The following is a 9,991-nucleotide window of genomic DNA, read 5'->3' as shown; positions in this document are numbered from 1 at the left end:
GACATGTTTAAACACAATAAATATAAGCAACACATTATCCAATGCTTTTTACTTTTGCATTTACTTCTAGATTTATATATTAAGTTGCTCAAGCAAGTGGCAAAACATTTAAACTACTTTTCTTACGTTATCACAAACTTACCATTGACAGAAATAGTCAGCTCTACTGGCCTTTCCTTTTGCATTGAAATCTTTATTAGAAGCAATCCTGCGGTTCATAAAGAACTTTGTTTTCCTACCTCCACGAGTGCCATCTATTATTGCCTTGTTTATCTAAAAGTGCTCTTTCCCTTTAAACCTAGCCAAAAAGCCATATGTGTTGACTGTGAAACACAGCAGAATTTAATAATATACATTTATGGTGTAATTACTACATTTTCGTGTCAATCCATGTTTATATTTTCTGCAAACAATCCACTGTTACTTTAATTCAGTGCTTGCAGCGCAGCAATAGACTAGGTGCAAAACCGAGCACTGCACTGCTGCAGACGCACCGCTCCTGGAACGCACTGCCGGACAGCAACCGTGTGCAGTGAACGCTTTAATCCATTAACATGAGCGAGAAAAAAATACGCACCACGTATGAGCGCGGAAAAAATACGCACCGCATACGCACTGCAAACGGAGTGAGTGTGAACTTGGCATTATGTGTGTGCGCTGCGAATTAAAAAGAAATGCAATTTATAAAATTTAGTGACGATGTGACACTGCCTCGATTGTGCAAGTGACAATTCCTGTGTCAACTGTGCAGCGTGCAGCTCGCTTATAGTCAGATGCGATGTGTGGTGATTTGAAGCCATTTGCGTATTTTGACAGAAAAAAAAGAAAGCGCGCACGCGCGGTGATTCACTCACGCTTTTTGTGAAATTACGTCTCACACAAGGTTTTCAAATTACTTTATAAGTTATTTAATGAAGAAATATGAAGGCAAGTACCTCACCTTCAGCATTATAATTATTTCACCCGCGCCGGACAGAGACTGTGCCGCTGCATGTCGTGCCAAACCTCTCACAGCAGTCGCGTTATCAGCTTGAGATCGTTTTTTTGAGATCGGCCTTTTTAGAGACCGCCGATCAAACATCCCAACGTGATTATCGGCCGATACTGATCGGTAGCCGAACAATCGGAGCACGCCTAGTATATTGTATATAATAATTTATTGTAGGGCTGCACGGTACATCGTTTCAGCATTAACATCGCAATGTGCGCATGCACAATAGTCACATCACAGGAGGTGCGATGCAGGACTCGCATGGTTCTATATTTCCCTGATATAAAGTAATTAATTCTGATTTAAGGGTTCTTAAAAAAAACTAAAGTGCACGTTTGCTGCTTCACGTTTTTGACATGCAATCTCTGCTGCACATGGCGAAATGAGCGAGGAATGGGAGAAAAGCACAGAAATGGAAGATTTGGTCGCAAAAAGAAACGCATCGTCAGTTATATGGCACTAGAGACCAACAGTCTATGCTTCGCTTTTCTGTTAAAAATAACAGTGGTTTGTGAATGTTGCTTAGCCTAAATAACAAATATTTTATCGGGAGCATTTATGCTGGGATGTTGTGGAACTTACGAAATATTACAGAACTATTTTATGTAAATTTCATTGATGTACTGAAAAACAAATCTATATTACTTTTATGTGGGCTTTTGTGGGTGGGAGTGGGACAAAACATGAATGTAGCGGGCGGGAGTGGGACGAGATAACATTTCTGCAGGAGCGGTGCGGGGGCGGGACTGAAAAATCCATCCTGCGCAGATGCAGGTTTCATTTACAAATTAGCTCCCTTATTTTAGGGTAAGAAGCAACATTCATTATTAATATCATAACATATTACATCCTTTATTTGCCTGAATTGATAGTGAATAAGATGAGTCAAATAGTGTGTTAAACAACCCAAAACAAGGCAAAAAGTCATTTTTCAGGGTTTTAATTATTCTTTTTTTTATTATATTTATTTTCTACGAAGATGCCTACAAAATCACCCCAATTGTTGTAGAATTATGATTTAATTTTTGAGCAATTCAAGACATCTGATGTCTTGAATTCAAGACATTCCTATCTTTCTACACATATAGCGCAGAAAAAAAAAGGTTATCACAATGTAAATTTTTTTCTAATATCGTGCAGCCCTAATTTATTGTGACAATTAAATTTGGATCTGGACAACTTAAGTAATTTCACTTCTAGTACACAATTTTAGGAGCCAGTGGCTACTAATACATTTTTAGTTTTAAACTGCAGGATAAAAAAAGAATATAAAACTACTGCTAGAAAGTCTAAATATTAATATTTATAATTTAATTTAATAATAATTTGAAAGGATCCAAGAAAGCATGAGGGCTTCCTTTGTGATGTTACACAAAAGAGAGATAAAAGGTCTATCTTGGGTACAATGACCTCTAACATTTGCTTAAACAGCGATTTGTACACAGCCCTACCTATGCATGTCAGCTCACATCTAAACCGCCTAATAATCTAACAATCAGAATTGTAATATACATCTAAATTAAATTGTGCTTTCACGGATTCCACTTTAATCTATTTAAGTGATCCTGAAAGCTCAAAACTCAGCTGTGCCCTCTTAACTTGGAAGTATCTTTTTTATTTTTTTTATTTTTGTCACCATTAGCTCCACACTTGTGTCACATTTCAAAGATTACAAATGATAAATGACACAATGAGAGGAAATAAAGGACTTGTTAGTCTCATGACCTGGGTCAAGGGGTTTATCCATTAAAAGAAAAAAAGGTGTGGGAAAGAATGTCATTTAGTGTGGAGCAGATTACCTAACCTGAGCCAAATTTACAGTTCAAAGGGTCCGGGGCTCTTCAACCTATAGCATAAATAAAATCTTTAGCATAAATAAAATCCTTAGTGCATTTACAACAATGCAAAATCGATCAACAATCCAATTTTCCAGGCTTTTCGGTCACACATGTAACTTTGCCCAGACCAATTATTTATAAATCACCAATTAATTTGAGTCCCTTCACTGAAATCTCTTTGTTCGCTAAATGCTGCTACATTATATACATTATATTGTCTGATCTAAATATTTAAAAACTATATAGAGTCCCTTAAATGGTTACTTTTTGTTAGTATGTACTTGTGGTACAGCCTATTATTTTTCAAATTTGCATTTCTTTCCCACTGGTTAATAATCAATTGTATAAATTAGTGCTGGGCAACAATCACGAATAATCGCATACAAAATAAGTTTTTTTTTGTGTACATAATGTATGTGTGTGTACGGTGTATATTTATTATGTATATATGAAGACACACACATACAGTATATATTTAGAAAATATTTACATGTATATTTATATTCATATAATTGATATTATATATAAATATATTTAATATGTAAACAACATTTTTCTTAAATATATACATGCATGTGTGTGGATTTATATATACAAAAATATACACCGTACACACACATATGTGACCCTGGACCACAAAACCAGTCTTAAGTAGCACGGATATATTTGTAGCAATAGCCAAAAATACATTGTATGGGTCAAAACTGATTTTTCTTTTATGCCAAAAATCATTAGGATAAAGTATAGATCATGTTCCATGAAGATATTTTGTAAATTTCCTACTGTAAATATATCAAAACTTAATTTTTGATTAGTAATATGCATTGCTAAGGACTTCATTTAGACATCTTTAAAGGTGATTTTCTTAATATTTTGATTTTTTTGCACCCTAAAATTCCAGATTTTCAAATAGTTGCATCTCGGCCAAATATTATCCTATCTTAACAAACCATACATTAATATAAAGCTTATTTATTCAGCTTTCAGATGATGTATAAATCTCAATTTTGAAAAATTGAGACTTATGACTGGTTTTGTGGTCCAGGGTCACATATATTATGTACAATAAAATGTTTATTTTGGATGCGATTAATCGCGATTAATCGTTGCCCAGTACTAGTATAAATGTATTTCTTGATAAAGGTGATTTTCTCAATATTTAGATTTTTTTTTTGCACCTTAAGATTCTAGATTTTCAAATAGTTGCATCTCGGCCAAATATTATCCTATCTTAACAAACCATACATTAATGGAAAGTTTATTTATTCAGCTTTCAGATGATGTATAAATCTCAATTTTGAAAAATTTATGGTCCAGGGTCACATATATTATGTACAAAAAAACTTTTATTTTGGATGCGATTAAACGTTGCCCAGTACTAGTATAAATGTATTTCTTGATAAAGAAAAAAAAAAAAATATATATATATAATATAATTTTTTTTTATTTGATTGATACTTTGCACTGTTAAGATTCTATCCCTCTTCCATATTTACAAATGTCCTCTAACTAATTCTGAGATTGAACCACCATTCTGAGATTGAGATGTCAATCACAAAAGCGCAAAACAATCAAGAGTCAGACACAGGAATGGGGTGAACCGGAATAAGCAGCTGCAAAATGACAGGCTAAAATCCAGCAAATGAGATTATGCAGCGCTAAGAAAGACTAAGCTGTCAGGGGTTGGTTATGGAGCAGGCCCTTCATTGGCAGCGTGCTTCCAGAATAGAGATTACGGCCCCAGGCTGAAGCCATTGTTAAAACCCTGCATGTGCTTTCAAACCTATAAATGTTTAGAGGCTTCCCATTTACACCATCCAGTAACAGGATTAGAGACACACTAGAACAAGCAACAAATCAAGTGCATGGAAACGCAGGTCAGGCTCTTTCAGATGATGCTGTGTAGCTGATGAAGCTTTAGGACTGGACAGGTTTAGATAATTGCCGTGTAAACGCATGGACTATGTTTGGAACGGAATATTAGCAAATTACTTACCAAACGTATACTGCAACAAAATGCAAAATTGATGAATGGGATGAATAAAATGACAATTTTCAGCATATGTAAATGACAATTTTCACAATTTACAGTTCAAAGGGTCCGGGGCTCTTCAACCTATAGCATAAATAAAATCCTTAGTGCATTTACAACAATGCAAAATCGATCAACAATCCAATTTTCCAGGCTTTTCGGTCACACATGTAACTTTGCCCAGACCAATTATTTATAAATCACCAATTAATTTGAGTCCCTTCACTGAAATCTCTTTGTTCGCAGAAATAATATAGAATTAAAATAAATAGAATTCAATTTTTTCCCCCAGTGCCTTCCTTGCCAACCGACTCCATGTCACTGGAGAAGGATGGATTTGAACAGCCCTAATGGGTGCTGTTCTCTCCCCCACCCCTCACCCGTAGAGCCTCTTTGAAGAGCGACAGAGAAATAGAAACATTTCCTCTGTGTGCGACTAATGATCCGCCCTGCTAGGGCCATCAGGACGCTGAATAGAGGCAGTAACCGAGCACTGGGCCAGTGCTCCTCCCTCTCTTCTATTCTCTTCATTCAGACTGAGTGGGGGTGGCACGCACAGTGATGCTAATGGAAAGTCAGCTTGATTCTACAGCCCCTTTTAAAAACTCCTTTACTTCCACAAAGCAAAGGGAAGGACCCTCACTCACAGTCATGTAGTTGCAACTGTCCGAAATCGCATAAATAATAACTTGCTTTACTATTAATGCACTTAAGTTATATTTGAAAAACAAGTTTATCGCTCAGTAAATTTACACAAACTTTAAAGTATTGGAACCACCTTTCCAGATGGATGAATTACTAAAATTAAATTTTTTATCGTTTATTTTGAACATTTATTCTGGTTTTTATTGTAAATGCACTGCTGTAAAGGAAAAATAAAGTAAAAAAAATAGAGACAAAATTGATTGTAGTAATCACAACATGCCACAGATGCCGTCAAAAGAGCTTAAGTTGTATTGATCCGGAATATTCCTTTAAGGGTCAATAGTAGATAAAGAGCTACTGAAGCCTAGGACTGTTTTGTAATTTTTCTCATTAGAACATAACAGCATACAATGCAGTACAAAAGTTTGGTTTAAAGATTATTTTTTAAACAACAAATCTCTTCCATAAAATAAAAAAAGGAATATTTTGTGAAATAGTTACAATTTAAAATAACTGTTTTCTATTTTAATATTCTAAAACAATTTATTTCTGTGATGGCAAACCTCCACTTCAGTGTCACATGATCCTTTAGAAATCAGCCCTCTTGGGCTGCGTGCCAACATACAGCGTTGCACTACGGGCGTCCCGAGTTCGAATCCCGGCTCGAGTACGTTTCACGATCCTGCCCCCCTCTCCCTCTCCCACTTGGCTTCCTGTCTAAACTGTCCTATCATGAAGGCAAAAACGCCAAAGATAAATCTAATATTCTGACTTGGTGCTCAAGAAACATTACATATCAATTGTGTTGAACTATTAATTATTACTTAAAGCTGCAGTCCGTAACTTTTTTTGGTTAAAAAGTATCCGAAATCAATATTTGAGCAAGTACATAACCAGCCAGTGTTAAAAACTATCACTTTACTTTAGCCCAATTCACAACGGTTATCTTATAATAATGTTCTCTAATTTGAGTGGTACGGGTAGGTTTTCACAGGAAATTCGAGCATGCTGCTGCGTCATTACACCACGTCTGTAAACATAAAGAAGTTGTCCCGGCTAGGCTATCGCATGTGAGGATCCTGCAGGTGGAGGATCGTTTATAGCCTTTTCTCATAGCAGCTGGAATAATTACATTTATCATTTTGATGGCGGATGAGAATAAAGTATAACAATAATAATAATTTGAACGGTTTGATGTGATATGAGGTAACCGATCTTTAGATTTAATCACCATTGGTAGCGCGATTTATTGTAATGCTTTTTTCCTCAGTTGGTCAGAACAAACGTGGCAGACTTGTTACTTGCTTAATATCCTGTGAAAATTCTTATTTGGGTCATATATTCCAAGACGTAGGCTAGAATCTGTGATTCTGAAGTACAGTAAATATCCACACCGGTGCAGTGACTGACTGCCACACACACACTCCTCAAAACATTAGATTCATCCGCGCTGGAGTCGTGCCGGCGCACAACCCACGCAAGGAAGATAATTCCGTAAACAGCTGCAATTGCAGGTTTTCAAACCGAGATGGCGACAAAGAAGCAAAACGTACGGACTGCAGCTTTAAATAATTATTACTAATTATCAAGTGTTTAAAACATTTGTGCTTAATTTTGTTAAAACAGTGCTCAGGATTTTTTAGGATTCTTTGATAAATAAAAAGTTCAAAAGAACCGCATTTATTTGACAGAATTTCTGGGTAACAATTTAAGAGTCTGTGTCACTTTTAAAGGGATAGTTCATCCAAAAATGAAAATTGTCATTAATTACTCACCCTCATGTCGTTCCAAACCTGTAAGATCTTCGTTCATCTTCAGAACACAAAAATATATTTTTGATGAATTCCGAGAGCTCTCTGACCCTACCATAGACAGCAAGCATACTACCACGGTAAAGGTCCAGAAACGTAGCAAGGACATCGTTAAAATAATCCATGTGACATCAGGGGTTCAACCGTAATTTTACGAAGCTACGAGAATACTTTTTGTGCGCAAAGAAAACAAAAATTATGACTTTATTCAACAGTTCGTCTCCACGTCACCCTAGCGCCATTTTGGAGAGTATCACATATGTAAACAACGTATGCAACGTATGTACGCGGATACGCTGTTTACATTCAGATAAAAGCATAAACAACGTATCCGTGTACATACGTTGTTTACGTATGTGATACTCTCCAAAATGACACTATAGGGTGAGGCGGAGGAGACAAACTGTTGAATAAAGTCATTATTTTTGTTTTCTTTGTGCACACAAAGTATTCACGTAGCTTCATAAAATTACGGTTGAACCACTGATGTCACATGGATTATTTTAACGATCTCCTTGCTACGTTTCTGTGCATTGATCGTTTAAGGATCCTTGCTGTCTACGGGAGGGTCAGAGAGCTCTCAGAATTCATCAAAAATATCTTAATTTGTGTTCTGAAGATGAACTAAGGTCTTACAGGTTAGGAACGACATGAGGGTAAGTAATTAATGACAATTTTCATTTTTGGGTGAACTATACCTTTAATCAATGTAATGCCTTGTTGCTGAACCAAAGTTTCATCGTTCAAAAAAAAAAAAAAAAAGACCCCACATTTATGAGTATATTGAACCAAAGACAACAGCTCAACATGACACTGAAGCATTGACAATGACGGGACTGTAAAGACACCACAGTAAACATCAACCAATGAATTCTATTTGTTAATCTATTTATTACTTTTGGTATTCAGAGTAAGAAAAATAAAGTGGAATTCTTGTTGCACTGAGGTCCAAGTAAAACAGCAGAAAGGATAAAGAAATCTGTTAAAATACCCAGTAGGGCTGCAACAAACGATTATTTTGATAATCGATTAATCTAACGATTATTATAACGATTAATCGACTAATCATCGATTATTTCGCTGATTAATCAGTAGACATTTTTTGATTATTCATGTTTTGCAATTAGTTAAAATATTGAGTTATACATATTCTAACAAATAAATTAAGGTAATCACTGCAGCTTTTGAAAGTCATATTTAATTACAATTAAACCATTCATTTATACAAATAAATATTTTGGCACACAAAATGAGATGGCAGAGAAACTCTTATTCACCATTTAATTAGCTATATGAGAAAGTAGCTGAATGACACATCATTATGCCTAAAATCTCTTTTTGTAAGTCATATGGATAAGAAACAAAATCAAGGTTAAGTGATATGACGTTTTATTTTTGGATAAACTATTTTATTCACAACAATCTCTCTTAAAATACCTTATAGGGTTATGAGAACCAAAACAGTCCTGAGCTAGATCAAGCTTTGATCTCTGCAAACCAAACTATCACTTTTAATTAAACGTTTTTTTCCCCACTAATAAAAATATTTTATAATTTGCTAGCTCCACACTGGAGAGCTGCGTTATAATAGAAAATCTTGTTGTAAGTTCTAATTCTAACTGAAAGCGACACTGACTCTGGTTTTTCATGTTTAATACTGTAAAGCTGCTTGATTTAAGGCTATCTATTGCATAAAGTACTAAATAAATAAAGGTGACTTGACTGGACTTTACTGGAGTGCCGAACTGCAGAGCTCGTGCAAACATCCATATCGCTGTAATCAGATGCGTTTTAAAATCTCACATTTTTGCTCACTCAGTGCATTTTTGATTTTACAGTGGGGTAATTTTGTTGCAGTAGCACGAGATAGCTTGATTTCAAACTTTGAATTGAATAAAAATTGACAAGTAAGCAGTTTCAGGTAGGTCTAACACTTGGGCTATTAATACATATGAAAATGATATAACCAATTTGTTTCACATTCTTTCTTGGAAAAAAAAGAATCACTACAACTTCAGAAAATGACCAGCAGTGTTTTAGCAGTACATAAAAAGTAATGTCACAAATCAGAAAATGTAATTTTAACATCAAACATAACACTGCATTGTGTTCACTGTATGAATTAAATTTAGATTAATCTTTGTTATAGCTGTTTTGTTGTTTGATTAACATTAGTGACATATTCAGCAGCACGTATTTATAGGCTGCTGTCCCTTTAAATCCGACTGCACGGATCCAGTATGATACACATCCAATTTCTTTCTCCGCTGTTTACATTCATTTAAAACATAACTGACTGCATTTACGAGAATTATCGTCGAGACGGGTACTATTGACAATTCTGTGTGTATTTGTGTTCACACATAAGGAGGAGATGCGAAAGACGAATCAACTCGGTGTTCGCGCGCCGTCTGAAACGCGTATCTGTGTGTGTGTGCGTGCTTTGCCCGTGTGCGGCAGAACTGAAGAGACGCTGTGCGAGATGCGGCTTGTGCGCGCGCGCTTTAGGTGTGAGTCAGACAGCAAGACGAGACGGCAAAGAGTTGTTTTCTGCAACTTATTGCACTTAACTCTTTTTAACGTCAAGCAATTCTCTGCTATATGCGTCGAACTAAAACTTTGACCTTTTGCAACATTTTGGTTTAAGTAGCCTATTATTAAAATGATAATGATA

At 35.6% G+C, this 9,991-nt stretch overlaps 1 protein-coding gene across 1 annotated transcript in view; it reads right to left on the bottom strand.

Annotated features, from left to right (window-relative positions):
* LOC107723073 (E3 ubiquitin-protein ligase TRIM71-like) overlaps positions 1-9,991 on the bottom strand; it is a 41,835-nt gene that overhangs the window by 3,605 nt on the left and 28,239 nt on the right. The gene's annotated exons all lie outside the window — the stretch shown is intronic.

The sequence above is a fragment of the Sinocyclocheilus rhinocerous genome, unplaced genomic scaffold, assembly GCF_001515625.1.
Source record: "Sinocyclocheilus rhinocerous isolate Xijiao unplaced genomic scaffold, SAMN03320098_v1.1 scaffold1686, whole genome shotgun sequence".
Taxonomy (NCBI): domain Eukaryota; kingdom Metazoa; phylum Chordata; class Actinopteri; order Cypriniformes; family Cyprinidae; genus Sinocyclocheilus; species Sinocyclocheilus rhinocerous.
Note: the sequence above shows the minus strand (reverse complement) of the source record. Positions and strands in the feature narration are given on the sequence as shown.